Genomic DNA, 16,780 nt, shown 5'->3' with positions numbered 1-16,780 from the left:
GTCCAGATCTCTTCTCCTGCCTAAAGCCCTTGGTGATGCTATACTCCACAGAACACAGAAATCTTTTCAGTTCTTCAAACGTACGTACACCATCGCTCTTCCCAGCCTTTGCATATACCGTTCCTATGCCGGACACAGTCTTCTTTCACCTCCTCATTGGGCAAACTCCAACTCATCCTTCAGGTCTCAACTAAAACCTGCCTTCTCCAGGACACTATATAATGATTAAAGGGACAATATACCAGGAGAATATAACCATATTAAATATTTATGTACCAATGACAGGGCTGCAAGATACGTAAAACAAACTCCCAAAGCATTGAAAAATGAGATAGACAGCTCCACAATTATAGCAGGAGACTTCAACACACCACTTTTGGTGAAGGACAGAACATCCAGAAAGAAGCTCAGGAAAGACACAGAAGATCTAAATACCACGATCAACCAACTTGACCTCATAGACATATGCAGAACACTCCATTCAACAGCAGCCAAATATACTTTCTTTTCTACTGCACATGGAATGTTCTCTAGAATAGACCACATACTAGATCATAAAGTAAGCCTTAGCAGAATCCAAAACATCAAAATATTATAAAGCATCTTCTCTGACCCTAAGGCCATAAAAGTAGAAATCAATAATGAAAAAAGCAGAGAAAAGAAATCAAACACTTGGAAACTGAACAACCCTCCTCAAAAACAATTGGGTTATAGAAGACATGAAGAATGGAATAAAGAAACTCATAGAATGCAATGAGAATGAAAACACTTCCTATCAGAATCTCTGAGACACAGCGAAAGCGGTGCTCAGAGGTCAATTTATATCAATAAATCCACACATCCAAAAAGAAGAAAGGGCCAAAATCAAAGAATTATCCCTATAACTAGAACAGATAGGAAGAGAGCAACAAAAGAAAACTTCAGGCCCCATAAGAAAGCAAATAATAAAAATTAGAGCAGAATTAAAGGAAATAGAGAACAGAAAAACAATTGAAAGAGTTAACAAGACCAAAAGCTGGTTCTTCGAAAAAATTAACAAAATTGATAAACCATGGGCTGAACTGACAAAAGAAAAACAGGACAGGAAGCAAATAACCCAAACAAGAAATCAGGTGGGCGATATCACAACAGACCCAACTGAAATTAAAAAAATTATATCAGATTACTACAAAAAATTATACTCTAACAAATTTGAAAATCTAGAAGAAATGGATGAATTTCTAGAAACATACTACCTACCTAAACTAACACAAACAGGGAGAACAACTAAATAAACCCATTAACAAAAGAAGAGATTGAAAAGGTAATTTAAAAACTCCCAACTACAGAAAGGGCCACATAAACAAGAGACTACATCAGCCTGAAACCAGAAGAACTAGATTGTGCCCGGCTACAACTGATGACTGCCCTGACAGGGAATGCAACAGAGAACCCCTGAGGGAGCAGGAGAGCAGTGGGATGCAGACCCCAAATTCTCCTAATAAGACCAGACTTAATGGTCTGACTGAGACTAGAAGGACCCTGGTGGTCATGGCCCCCAGACCTTCTGTTAGCCCAAGACAGGAACCATTCCTAAAGCCAACTCTTCAGACAGGGATTAGACTTGACAATGGGATGGAAAAAGATGGTGGTGAGGAGTGAGCTTCTTGGATCAAGTAGACATTTGAGACTGTGTTGGCATCTCATGTCTGGAGGGGAGATGAGAGTGCAGAGGGGGTCAGAAGCTGGCAGAATGGACACGGAAAGAGAGTGGAGGGAAGAAGCGGGCTGTCTCATCAGGGGAGAGCAATTAGGACTATATGTTGTTGTTGTTGTTAGGTGCCGTCAAGTCGGTTCTGACTCATAGCAACCCTATGCACAACAGAAAGAAACACTGCCTGGTCGTGCACCATCCTTACAATCGTTGTTATGCTTGAGCCCATTGTTGCAGCCACTGTGTCAATCCACCTCGTTGAGGGACTTCCTCTTTTCCACTGACCCTGTACTTTGCCAAGCATGACGCCCTTCTCTGGAGACTGATCCCCCCTGACAACATATCCAAAATACATAAGACACAGTCTCGCCATCCTTGCTTCTAAGGACCATTCTAGTTGTGCCTCTTCCAAGACAGATTTGTTCATTCTTCTGGCAGTCCATGGTATATTCAATATTCTTCACCAACACCACAATTCAAAGGCATCAATTCTTCTTCAGTCTTCTTTATTCATTGTCCAGTTTTCACATGCATATGATGTGATTGAAAATACCATACCTTGGGTCAGGTACACCTTAGTCTTCAAGGTGACATCTTTCCTCTTCAACACTTCAAAGAGGTCCTTTGCAGCAGATTTACCCAATGCAATGCATCTTTTGATTTCTTGACTGCTGCTTCCATGGCTATTGATTGTGGATCCAAGTAAAATGAAATCCTTGACAACTTCAGTCTTTTCTCCATTTATCGTGATATTGCTCATTGGTCCAGTTGGGAGGATTTTTGTTTTCTTTATGTTGAGGTGCAATCCATACTGAAGGCTGTGGTATTTGATCTTCATTAGTAAGTGCTTTAAGTCCTTTTCACTTTCAGCAAGCAAGGTTGTGTCATCTGCATAACGCAGGTTGTTAATGAGTCTTCCTCCAATCCTGATGCCCCGTTCTTCATATAGTCCAGCTTCTGGTATTATTTGCTCAGCATACAGATTGAATAGGTATGGTAAAAGAATGCAACCCTAGTGCACAACTTTCCTGACTTTAAACCAATCAGTATCCCCTTGTTCTGCCTGAACAACTGCCTCTTAATCTATGTAAAGTTTCCTCATGAACACAGTTAAGTGTTCTGGTGTTTTGATGCTTCCTGTGTCATTTAACATGTTCCCATAGAATCCTTCACTACAACTCGAGGCTTGAATTTTTTCTTCAGTTCTTTCAGCTTGAGAAACACCGAGCACATTCTTCCCTTTTGGTTTTCCATTTCCAGCTCTTTGAACATGACATTATAATACTTTACTTTGTCTTCTTGAGCCGCCCTTTGAAATCTTCTGTTCAGTTCTTTTACTTCATCAATTCTTCCTTTTGCTTTAGCTGCTTGACGTGTCTGTCAGTTTGACGTATTATGGAGGCTTGCATGTCGCTGTGATGCTGGAAGCTATGCCACCGGTATTCAGATACCAGGAGGGTTATCCATGGAGGACAGGTTTCAGCTGAGCTTCCAGACTAAAACAGACAAGGAAGAAGGACCCAGCAATCTAATTCAGAAAAGCATTAGCCAGTGAAAACCTTATGAATAGCAGCAGAACATTGTCTGATATAGTGCTGGAAGATGAGCCCCCCAGGTTGGAAGGCACTCAAAAGATGACTGGGGAAGAGATGCCTCCTCAAAGTAGAGTCGACCTTAATGACGTGGGTGGAGTAAAGCTTTTGGGATCTTCATTTGCTGATGTGGCATGACTCAAAATGAGAAGAAACAGCTGCAAACATCCATTAATAATCGGAACCTGGAATGTAGGAAGTATGAATCTAGGAAAATTAGAAATTGTCAAAAATGAAATGGAACACATAAACATTGATGTCCTAGGCATTAGTGAACTGAAATGGACTGGTATTGGCCATTTTGAACGGGACAATTATATAATCTACTATGCTGGGAATGACAACTTGAAGAGGAATGGAGTTGCATTCATCGACAAAAAGAGCATTTCAAGCTCTATCCTGAAGTACAACGCTGTCAGTGATAGGATAATATCCATACGCCTACAAGGAAGACCAGTTAATACGACTATTATTCAAATTTATGCACCAACCACAGGGCTAAAGATGAAGAAATAGAAGATTTTTATCAGCTGCTGCAGCCTGAAATTGATCAAACATGCAATCAAGATGTATAGGTAATTACTGGTGATTAGAATGAAAAAGTTGGAAACAAAGAAGAAGGATCAGTAGTTGGAAAATATGGCCTTGGTGATAGAAACAATGGAAGAGACCGAATGATAGAGTTTTGCAAGACCAGTGATATCTCCATTGCAAATACCTTCTTTCACCAAAATAAATGGCAACTATACACACGGACCTCACCAGATGGAACACACAGAAATCAAATTGACTACATCTGTGGAAAGAGATGATGGAACAGCTCAATATCATGTCAGAACAAGGCCAGGGGCCGACTGTGGAACAGACCATCAATTGCTCATATGCAAGTTCAAGCTGAAACTGAAGAAAAGCAGAGCAAGTCCACAAGAGCCAAAATATGACCTTGAGTATATCCCACCTGAATTAGAGACCATCTGAAGAATAGATCTGACACATTGAACACTGGTGACCGAAGACCAGAAGAGTTGTGGAATGACATCAAAGACATCATACATGAAGAAAGCAAGAGGTCATTGAAAAGACAGGAAAGAAAAGAAGGAGTATACAGCAAGGTGTATATAAATTTTTGTATGAGAGACTGACTTGATTTGTAAACTTTCCCTTAAAGCACAATAAAAAAAAAAAAAGAAAAGACTCCCAGCAACAACAAAAACTCTACACTGTAGAGTTCTACCAAAGTTTCGTAGAAGAGTTAACACCACTACTACTAAAAGCATTTCAGAACATAGAAAAGGACGGAATACTCCCAAACTCATTCTATGAAGCCACCATATCCCTCATACCAAAACCAGGTAAAGACATCACAAAAAAAGAAAATTATAGACCTATACCCTTAGGAACTTAGATGCAAAGATCCTCAACAAAATTCTAGCCAATAGAATTCAACAACATATCAAAAAAATAATTCACCATGACCAAGTGGGATTCATACCAGGTACGCAGGGGTGGTTCAACATTAGAAAAACAACTAATGTAATCCATCATATAAATAAAAGACAAGAACCACATGATCTTATCAATTGATGCAGAAAAGGCATTTGACAAAGTCCAACACCCATTCATGATAAAAACTCTCACCAAAATAGGAATTGAAGGAAAATTCCTCAACATGATAAAGGACATATATACAAAGCCAACAGCCAACATCATCCTAAATGGAGAGAGTATGAAAGCATTCCCCTTGAGATCTGGAACCAGACAAGCATGGCCCTTTATCACCACTCTTATTCAACATTGTGCTGGAGGTCCTAGCCAGAGCAATTAGGCTAGATAAAGAAATAAAGGGCATCCAGATTAGTAAGGAAGAAGTAAAATTATCTCTATTTGCAGATGACATGCTCTTATACACAGAAAACCCTAAAGAATCCTCCAGAAAACTACTGAAATTAATAGAAGAGTTGAGCAGAGTATCGGGATACAAGATAAACATACAAAAATCAGTTGGATTCCTCTACACCACCAACAAAAAGAACATCGAAGAGGAAATCATCAAGTCAATACCAGTTACAGTAGCCCCCACGAAGATAAAATACTTAGGAATAAATCTTACCAGAGACATTAAAGACCTATACAAAGGAAACTACAAGACACTACTGCAAGAAATCAAAACAGACCTACATAAGTGGAAAAACATACCTTGCTCATGGATAGGAAGACTTAACATTGTAAAAATGCCTGTTCTACCAAAAGCCATCTATAGATAAAATGCAATTCTGATCCAAATTCCAATGACATTTTTTAATGAAAGGGAGAAATAAATCACCAACTTCATATGGAAGGTAAAGAGGCCCCGGATAAGTAAAGCATTACTGAAAAAGAAGAGCAAAGTGGGATGGCTTACTCTACCTGATTTTAAAACATACTATACTGCCGAAGTAGTCAAAACATCCTGGTACTGGTACAACAGATACATAGACCAATGGAACAGAATTGAGAATCCAGACATAAATCCATCCACATATGAGCAGCTGATATTTGACAAAGGCCGAAAGTCAGTTAAATGGGGAAAAGACAGTCTTTTTGACAAATGGTGCTGGCATAACTGGATATCCATCTGCAAAAAAAAAAAAAGAAACAAGACCCATCCCTCACACCATACACAAAAACAAACTCAAAATGGATCAAAGAGCTACATATAAAATCTAAAACGATAAAGATCATGGAAGAAAGAACAGGGACAATGCTAGGAACCCTAACTCATGGCATAAACAGTATACAAAACATTACTAAAAACGCAGAAAAGAAACTAGATAACTGGTAAAAAAAAATACTGGTAGCTCCTAAAATTCAAACACCCATGCTCATCCAAAGACTTCAATAAAAGAGTAAAAAAATTACCTACAGACTGGGAAAAAGTTTTTAGCTACAACATTTCCAATTAGTGTCTGATATCTAAAATCTGCATGACAGTTCAAAAACTAAACTACAAAAAGACAAATAACCCAATTAAAAGATGGGCAAAGGATATGAACAGGTACTTCACTAAAGAAGACATTCAGGTAGCTAACAGACATTAGGAAATGTTCATGATCATTAGCCATTAGAGAAATCAAAACTACAATGAGATTCCATCTCACTCCAACAAGGCTGGCATTAATCCAAAAAACACAAAAGAATAAATGTTGGTGAGGCTGTGAAGAGACTGGAACGCTTATACACTGCTGGTGGGAATGTAAAATGGTACAACTACTTTGGAAATCAATTTGGCACTTCCTTAAAAAACTAGAAATAGAACTACCATATAATCCAGCAATCCCACTCCTTGGAATATATCCTAGAGAAATAGGAGCCTTTACCTGAACAGAATATATGCACACCCATGTTCATTTCAGCACTGTTTACAATAGCAAAAAGATGGAATCAACGAAGGTGCCCATCAACAGATGAATGGATAAATAAATTATGGTATATTCACACAATGAAATACTGTGCATGGATAAAGAACAGTGAGGAATCCGTGAAATATTTCATAACATGGAGGAATCTGGAAGGCATTATGCTGAGTGAAATTAGTTGCAAAAGGACAAATACTGTATGAGACCACTATTATAAGAACTCAAAAAATAGTTGAAACAGAGAAGAAAATATTCTTTGATGGTTATGAGAGTGGGGAGGTAGGGAGAGAGAGGGGTTTTCACTAATTAGACGGTAGATAAGAACTATTTTCGGTGAAGGGAAAGACAGCAGACAATACAGGAGAAGTCAGCACAACTGGACTAAACCAAAAGCAAAGCAAAGACGTTTCCTGAATAAACTGAATGCTTCAAAGGCAGGGGCGGGGATTTGGGGACCATGGTTTCAGGGAACATCTAAGTCAATTGGCAAAATAAATTCTATTAAGAAAACATTCTGCATCCCACTTTGAAGTATGGCATCTGGGGTCTTAAATGCTAACAAGCAGCCATCTAAGATGCATCAACTGGTCTTAACCCACCTGGATCAAAGGAGAATGAAGAACACCAAGGTCACAAGATAATTATGAGCCCAAGAGACAGAAAGGGCCACATGAACTAGAGACCTACATCATCCTGAGCCCAGAAGAACTAGATGGTGCCCGGCCACAATCGATGACTGCCCTGACAGGGAGCACAACAGAGAATCCCTAAGGGAGCAGGAGAGCAGTGGGATGCAGATCCCAAATTCTCATAAAAAGACCAGACTTAATGGTCTGACTGAGACTAGAAGAATCCTGGCGGTCATGGTCCCCAAACCTTCTGTTGGCCCAGGATAGAAACCATTCCTGAAGAAAACTCACTAGACATGGAACGGACTGGACAATGGGTTGGAGATGCTAATGAGGAGTGAGCTACTTGTATCAGGTGGACACTTGAGGCTGTGTTGGCATCTCCTGTCTGGAGGGGAGATGGGAGGGTAGAGAGGGTTAGAAACTGGCAAAATGGTCACAAAAGGAGAGACTGGAAGGAGGGAGTGGGCTGACTTATTAGGGGGAGAGTAAATGGGAGTATGTAGTAAGGTGTATATAAGTTTATATGTGAGAGACTGACTTGATTTGTAAACTTTCACTTAAAGCACAATAAAAATTATTTTTAAAAAAATCAGATAAATATAAGCCCAAGAGACAGAAAGGGCCAGATAAGCCAGAGACTCCATCAGCTTGAGACCCAAAGAACTAGACGGTGCCCGGCTACCACAAAATGATTGCTCTGACAGGTAACACAACAGAGAATCCCCGATGGAGCAGGAGAAAAGTGGGATGCAGACCTCAAATTCTAGTAAAAAGACCAGACTTCACGGTCTGACTGAGACTGGAGTGACCCCAGGGGTCATGGTCCCAGAGTACACTAGGCACTGAGGAAACATTTGAAAGAATGCATGGATTTTTTTTTAACAAACATGACCACATTAGCCTACTCTTACGTATGCACGTACGCACGTATTCAGATAAATCTGACCATCCCCTATCTGTCAGTTTGTCATACCATGGTGGCATACGGATTGCTATAACACTAGAAGCTATGCCAACAATATTTCAAATACCTGCAAGGTTATCCGTGGTAGACAGGTTTCAGCAGAGCTTCCAGGCTAAGACAAACTTGTGAAAAAAGCCTGGTGATCAATTTCCAAAATCAGCCAATAAAAACCCTATGGATCACAACAGAACATTATCTGATACAATTCTGGAGGATGAGCCCCTAGGTTGGAAGGAACTCAAAATACACAGTGGCCACAATAATGGACTCTGAAGATGGTCCAGGGCCAGGAGACATTTAGTTTTGTCGTACAGGGGCTTGCCTTGAGTCAGAGCCATCTTGATGGCAACTGGTAACAACAACTCACTTTAGGAAATATTGCTCCACATGTTAAGGCTGATGGATCTGCCTGGGATTCAAAAGTCTCCAGAATCTTTCCAGCCTCATCATTGGTCTCTATCTCATGTTCCTGTACTCGAGCTTTTGAAAACTTTCTTCTTTCTACCTCAAATGTAAGAGTCTGACCTTTTATCTACTCAAAATATATCCAACCTTTATCTGCCCAAAATGTATCCAGCCGTTCAAATAAAAACTCAAAGCTCAGTTCAAATTCTACCTCCAAATCTGTGGAGCCTGCTCTGTTCCCACAGCTAACGCCAATTTCTTCCTACAGTGAAACCTCTGAAAGCCGGAACTCCACGGGACTGCCTCATTTTTCTGGTCTCAAAAATTTTTCACCTTTGACCGGGTGCAGTCTTACCACTTTTCTATTGCTCGTTTTAGTGGAAAATGTTTGAGTTTTCCTTCTCTGACAGGTTTCTGCTTCACACAGTTCCTGGCTTTCACAGATTTTACTGTAGCACCAAAATTCTGCACCAGTAATTTAACACTTAGTGTTCATGCTCTTCTTGTTTTACAGTCATGGGAAACTTGATTTCTCAAATAGTAACCCCTGTTTTCTCTCTAGATCCCCCCCCTTTTTACTACTCTCCCTGCCTCATTTAAGCACATAATCGGGTCTCACGGCCACAGGGAAAGAAACTAGGGGGAAAAAAACTCCAGCTTTTGTGTCCCACAAGCCTAAATATCTAGAATGATTGAAAAAATTAGATCAAAGGCAGGGTCGTTTGGTGCCAATGAGTCCATTTTCGACTCATAGTGAAAAGGTAGAGCTGCCACATAGGGTTTTCTAGGCTGGAATCTTCATGGGAGCAGATCTCCAGGTCTATCTCACATTGAGCAGCTGGATGGGTTCAAACCACCACCAGAGCTACCCCAAGGCAGGGAAAGTCTAACGAGACTCCCCAGACTGGGTGGAGGAGAGGGGAGTGGTGGCGGAGAGAGGAATGGTGGAGAAAAAGGGCTGAGCACAGATATCAGTGAATTCCAAAGAGAGAACTCTGGGGCAGAATCCTAGGGAGGCCGTAAGACTGCTGAAAGGCACGGGAACTGAAAGCAATGGGCACCTTCACGACATTTACTAGACAGAGCTCCAGGGAGACAGCAAGACCCCAAAGAGGTTGTCTGAGCAGATAAGGACATGAATATCACAAACACTCTTAACCTCAGTTTGACGAGAAGGCAGCAGAATAATTCCTGGGTCTTCAGGCATAATACAGGAGTATTAGAGAGATCTGCAGGACCTAAATGGGTCATGCACATCCTTTAATAATGAAGCCCACCTAAGTGGCAATCTGTATGCAAAAAGAACTAGGGTAATGGACGCTTCACAGACAAATCATTCAAGGAACAAATGGGCCCTTTCCCAACATCTTTACACTTCTAGAACTTTGACAACCTTGAGATCAACTGCACTAGATGACAAGCTCCAATGGAAGGGATATTATAAAATTCCTCTTAGTGTCTCCTTGTCTTTTACAAGGAAAGTAAATGGGTAACTGAATAAATCATGTTCCATAGAAGGAAATATGTTAGTACTGAGAAGGCCCATGGGGAACTCTGTGGACAGGAGGTAGTGAGTGTCTAGGGGCCTTGTCTTACCTTATTTAGATTGTGCCTTCGTCATGCATGGTAGATCATGTAGTTCTTTGCAGTGACAAGCAGACCTCAAGAGTTCCTATTTCTCCCACAAGCACCAGAAGAGGTGGACCAGGTGTCTTCATTGGGTTTTCTCTATCTATGGTAATGGCATTGTATGAGCTTCCATCACGTTCTCAACATTTTTTATTCAGGTATCTAAGTGCAGGTTTAAAAGAAAAAAGAGAAGAGTCATTGTTGGAACACTTAAGGCCATAAATTTAAAATACTTTAGCAAAATTTTATAAAAGAAATCCTGAAAAAGTATGAACAAGTCACAATAGTTTCATACTTCACTACAAAATAGCAGATATTTGTGTAATAACCGCACAAAAAATCTCAAGGTATGAAATAATAAGATAAAAAATCTTGACTGGAAAATGATGCAATCTTTGGAAATCACAAGTAGTATACAAGTTTTAAGCATCTTAACTTCCTTTTTATTGACCCCCCCCAAAAAAAAAATTAAAATAGCTGACAATTGTAATAATAACTATAGTTTTTGGTTTTTTCTGTGCTCATTGCCAGCTTCAGCTTTTTGTCAAGCAGCTAACAATCTAAAGATCATTAATCACTTAGTCAGGAACTCAAAGGTGTGACTATTTTCAGATAAATACATCAAGGTTCTCGATGAGGAGATCTCCCGACTTAAAATGTCATAAAGAAAAGCTATAGTAAAATATGTGACTAAACGATTATCTAAAATGTATATAAAATAACTTTTACAATGAACACAGTTAGACATCGGGTTCAGGAAATCATGTTTTTTAAACCAAGAGGATTTGGAAGTCTAGGATCAAAGAGCTGGAAAAGCACCATTGCAGCAAAACAATGCCAGGATCCTCAGTGGGCACCTCCTCGGGCTTGCACCTTCAATTCTGGTGCCCATTTAGATCTGGCATCTCCTTCTTTCTCAGGTTTCCTGGCCTCAGCTCTCTGTAATTCCACTTTCACTGTCCTGGGATGAGAATTTTGTGACCTCCCCAGGCTTACCTCGTAAATGACTTACACCCATAGGATAGGGCTCTGCTCCAGCCAAGCTGGTCTACTCACCATTTTCCACAAGTTTAATTTCTTGTGTTTGAGCCTTTGTTTTTACTTAGTGTGCCCTCAGCTCCCTATTTCTGCCTATGGAAAGCTCATGCCACCCTTTAAGGCCTAGCTCAAGCAGTTCTACAATGTGAAAACTCTCTGACCACAGTAATGGTTAAGACTAGGCATCTGTAGATGTAACTCAACAGTAATGTATGAATGAAAGGTTTTGAGAAACTATAGTGTTCAGTCAAGATGACTTAGTGAATGTACCCTCTGAAAGGCAAGACTAGGAAGGAGTATATATTTATCCAACTGAACTCTAATTAATTGCATTGCACCTCAACCTGAAGGGAGATTAATACTAGTGAAAGCAGAATGATCCACATGGAGAGTAGGAGAAGCCAGAAGGTGTAAATGTCTCTCAGATACTGTCCAGAAGGAGACACTCTGATCTTTAGGGACATGTTTGTGGCGATGATTTCATGGTGTGTACATATGTCGAATCCCTGGGTGGTGTAAACAGTTAACATGCTTGGATGCTAACCAAAAGGTTGGAAGTTTGAGTCCACCCAGACACGCTGTGATGGTTAAGGTTGTATGTCAACTTGGCTGGACCGTGATTCTCAGTGGTTTGGCAGTTATGTAATGGTGTACTTTGGCAGTTATGTAATGATGCACTTTGACAGTTATGTAACAATGTAGTTTGGCAGTTATGTAATGATGTAGTTATACTCTATTTTGTGATATAATGTAATAACCTCCATGATGTAATCTGATGTGATGAGTCAATCAGTTGGAAAGGAATTTTCCTCAGGGGTGTGTCCTGCTTCCAATACATATGAATGTTCTGGTAAAGCTCGCTGGCTTTTGCTTGCCCTGGATCCTGCATCTGGCTCATCATCATCTAACCTCCAGTTCTTGGGACTTGGGCCAGTGGCCTGCCATATTGCCTACCAATCTTGGGATTTGTCGGCTTCCACAGCCTGTGAACCAGCAGCCTGCTGTCTTACCTGCCGATCTTGGATTCATCAGCCCCTGCAGTTACATGAGTCGGAGGAAGCCTCCAGCCTGATGCCTGACCCACGGACTTGGGTCTTGCCAGCCTCTACAACTGTGTGAACAATTTCCTTGAGATAAATCTCTCTCTCTTTATATATATATATATATACATATATATATAGACGCTTTGCTGGTTTCACTTCTCTAGAGAACCTAGCCTAAGACACATGCCTTGGAAGAAAGGCCTGTCAATCTACTTTCAGAATATCAGACATTGAAAACCCTATGGAGCACAGTTCAACTGATACATTTCCACCAGCAACGAATGAGAGTTCTGTTGCTGTGCATCTATGCCAACATTTGGTACTGTCAGCTTTTTTTTTTGTCTTTTTTTTACTTTAGCCACTGGGTGGTACAAACAGTTAAGGTATTTAGCCGCTAACCAGAAGGTTGGAGGTTCGAGTCCACCCAGAAGTGCCTTGGAAGAAAGCCCTAGCAATCTATTTTAGAAAAATCAGCCACTGAAAACCCTATGGAACAGGTTTTACTCTGATGCACGTGGGGTCACCATGAGTTGTGGAGACGTGACAGCGCAAAGAAAGAAATTTAATTGCATGCAAATTAGAAAAATCAACTAGGAGGTCAGAGAATCTCAGGATGAAATGCACTTGGTGAAAAAAGAATTAAACTGTATTACAAATATAGGACCAAGACTCGTTAGTGAAGTTGGGGGAAAAGAGGTGCTGATCCAATTAACTTTGGAAATGAGTAAAGACTATAAGAGTAAAGGCAAAAGAAATTATATGTAGGCACTGCACTCTAGTTGGTAAAGATTTTTACTCACAAAGACATGAGTTAATAATTCTGAAATCATTCTACATAAAAAAAATGGAAATGCTTATTTTTTGCTTATTTTGGAAATCCATCCAGCTGAACAAATGATTGGAACACATTTCTGTATGCGTGTTGTATTTCAATAAGAAAGATTATTTATAATAAAATAAAAAACAATTATACATACATCCATGATCATAGTACAGAATATTACGTCACGTTTTGATATCTGTTTCAGGGTAGTCTCTGCTACTTGTATTCTGGGAGACGAATCCTCTTCCTGTGTTTTCCAGGTGGTAGAAAATTTCCTCAGAAGTCCCTGAGAAAGCTCTTTATTAATTTTATAAGTGATAGAAGTGCTTATTTTACCTTCAAAGAAATGAGCAACATCATCCAGATATGAAATTGTTTGAGAAATGAAATTAGATTGTTTAGAATGTTGATGCAGTTAGATTCCAGCGGTGCAGTGCCTTGGCTTACTAGTCAATTTGCCTTTTCAGCCCGTGTGTTTCTTCGAGAAGCATCTCCCTCTCCAAGCCCACCAGGGTGGATTCTTCAGTCATGGTTACATTCTCTGATGCTGTTGTCTATGGTGACAGCTGAGGGTACCACTTGACCTATGGAAAAACAATTGATAAACTGTGCTAAGCCAGTCAGATCCACTCTAACAGAATTTGGAATTGGAACAGACACGCTATGTTGTTAGCGATGGCTCTTGGAGCTGGGTGGTCTTGTAGCTCTCTAGCAGGGAGATAGAAATGTCTGCTGCAAGAAAGAAATGAGTGCTCACTAGCACCAGAAAAGCAGAGAGGTCATCCTGGTTTCAGTCTCTCAAGGGGCCCAGCTGGAGTTCTGCCCTTGGAGTCCAACAGATTCCATGAGCTGAATAAAAACTTCCCTTTTTATTCAACATAACCTGAGTGAGTTCTCTTTCTTACATCCAAATGTTTCCTGTCTAGGACACTTGGCAAGTAATAAATCGAAGTAAGGAAAAATCTGGGTTATGGTAGCAGAAGGAAGAGTCTTATCACTGTTGAAACTTTGATTTGCAATGGACCTTGAAGTTACCCAAGCCGAACCTCTCCTCCCTTGCAGGAATTCCTTCTATGAGAGAACCATTCAGTCTCTGCTTGACCATTTCAAGTCTTTCTTCCCTCTCTCCCTCCCTCCTTCCCATCCTCCCTTTAATAAGTGTGTGGAACCAGGCTCTGTTCTGGATGCTTGAGATTAAGCAAACCACACACACAAAAAGAAGACAAACCCCCCCGCTTTCATAGAGCTTACATTCAGGTGAGGAGAAACAGACATTAAACAAGAACATAAAAATGTAATTTACATAGTGTGACAGAAAGTGATACGTCTTTTAGGGGAAAAATGAGTAGGGTAAGGGGCATTGAGAGTAATACTGGTGTGGGGGGAGAGAGGATGCAATTTAAAACAAAGTGGGCCCCACTGAGAACCCTGATGGTGTGGTGGTTAAAGCAGTGGACTGCTGCTCCCCGAAAGGTGGGCAGTTGGAAACCATTAGCTGGTCCTGGGGAGAAAGATGTGGCAGTCTGCTTCCGTAGAGGTTTATTGCCTTGGAAACTCTATGGGTTCACTATGAGTTGGAATTGACTTGACAGCAAGGGGGTTGGGTTTTTTTTTGTTGTTGTTGTTGAAGGAAGGGAGGGAGTTTAAGAAACAGAGGAACAGAATGAGCTGGAGGGAGAGTTGGAGGAGACAAGGTTGGAGGCGTACCAGGGGCCAGGTCATGTGGAGCCTTATAGGCTGTTGCAGTGGCATCACCAGGGGACGCAGGGGTGCAGACCACACCGGTGACACTGTCAGAGCAGGTGACACCAAAATGACTGTCTATAAAATTTTTGTGCAGTGTTTCAGCAGAAATTTATTGGTTTTTTTTTATAAAAATAATCCTGTAGTTAGTGATAACAACAAAAACATTTTTCATAAGCCCAGCTTACGTGTATCAACATACCTACAAGGCTACAACTCTATGCAAATTTACTTGATGAACCTTCTAACGCGCTCCAGTCAGAGCTGTCATTATTACCCAATTACAATGACCCCTTGAATCCCGTGGTTCTGTCTGCAAGCACTACAAGCAGGCACTGCTGTTTTCCTTGAGGCTGCTGTTTTTATAGTCGCTGATTTTATCAAGATCTCTGGTGCCTTAGCCACCACATTCTGGTAGTTAGTACTCGTGAAGCTATATCATTAACTTTTTTGAGAACGAAGTAGTAATTAAAGGAAAAGAAGGAGTGATATATGGGAATTATGATTTACGAGTAACGTTAGTACAAAAAACATTACTAAGGATTCTGTGTGGCCTGGTATGGGAGGAGGTCCATGGGGAGGGTGAAACCAAGAGTGACTTTTTTTTTTTTTTTTTTTGGTGGCTTGAGGTATTTTTACTCCCTTTTGTTAGTACTTAAAATCATCTGGTGAATATTGTAGGCAAATAAATAATTAACAAGTCTCACGCTATACGTCCATTTGTAAATTGTCGTGCCCACCCGATCACCAGAGAGAATAGGCAGACATTTTTCAACTAGTGGGCCCAAGCACTTGTTGCGAAACAAGTTCCCTGTGTAGTCCAACTGTCAAGGTTGTGCAATGTCATACTGCTGGTAACCTATGCCTGGGAGGAATGAGTATAAAAAGAGAAAACAATGTTGATTTTCAAAGCCAGGCACAATATATATTACTATAAATGTGCAATGTCAAACCACAGTTGCAGTAGGATATAGGTATAATAACATTACTTTATGGTGTTTCTGCATCCACATAAACTCACAAAAACTCTCCATCACACAGCAGATCACGAATGGCCCTGATTAGTAACGTACAGGCTTTTTCATGCTCATGAAACAAACAGCAAAACATCACGGCTTACTATCTCCCCATTGTATACTCCACTCACGGTTCAGTGATGGCCAGACATTGCACTGGATTTCTGCTTCTCTGTGAACAGAAAACAAACCCTCTTGTAACTCATCGTGACACCAACCCCAGTGACATCTCTGGACAATTGCAAGAACTTGGCTCTTACCCTCAATCAGATGGGAAACTATAGCAGAGTTCTGAGCAGAGGAACATACTCTGACTTATGTTCTAGCATAATCCTCCTGGCCTCAGTTTTGAGAGCAGACTATAGGAAGGGCAAAGGTAGATACGTGGCCAGAGTGACTAGTACTAAGGCAACCAGTACCGCTGAGTCCAAATCTGTGTTCTTGCCACTTCCCTCCACTGCTCCAAATCCTGTCTGAAGCAGTTAAGATTTTGTTTACTTTTCTTTAAAAAAAAAAAAAAATGCTTTATCTGATTATAAAAGTAACCATAAACATTTCTACTAAGATAATTAGAAAACCTGAAAGTAAGAACGATTCATTATACTTCCTCTAGAAAGAAACACATTGTCATTTTCTATATAGCCTTCTAATATTTTTACTATGCATACACTTACATATTTTACTACCCCTCTCCAATAATTCTGCTATTTAAAAGCAGATATTAATTTTTTTCCCATATATTTCATTCTCAATATCAGGGTTTCTTATTTAGGAATCAATGGATAAATTTCAAGGTTCTAGGAAACT

At 40.3% G+C, this 16,780-nt stretch overlaps 1 long non-coding RNA gene across 2 annotated transcripts in view; it reads right to left on the bottom strand.

Moving 5' to 3' along the window:
• Nucleotides 1–16,543, bottom strand: part of LOC126087909 (uncharacterized) — a 29,915-nt gene extending 13,372 nt beyond the window's left edge. Inside the window, exons 1-3 of one of the 2 annotated variants that reach the window (XR_007519900.1) lie at nucleotides 15,665–16,543; nucleotides 13,551–13,798; nucleotides 10,278–10,472 (exon numbers count right to left, since the gene is read on the bottom strand). This is a non-coding gene — a long non-coding RNA (uncharacterized LOC126087909). The remainder of the gene's footprint in view (nucleotides 1–10,277; nucleotides 10,473–13,550; nucleotides 13,799–15,664) is intronic. The other variant, XR_007519899.1, reaches the window with a different exon arrangement.
• Between the last annotated feature and the right edge of the window lie 237 nt (nucleotides 16,544–16,780).

Source organism: Elephas maximus, chromosome 13 (assembly GCF_024166365.1).
Source record: "Elephas maximus indicus isolate mEleMax1 chromosome 13, mEleMax1 primary haplotype, whole genome shotgun sequence".
Classification (NCBI taxonomy): Eukaryota; Metazoa; Chordata; class Mammalia; order Proboscidea; family Elephantidae; genus Elephas; species Elephas maximus.
This window is presented reverse-complemented; position numbering and strand designations above follow the sequence as displayed.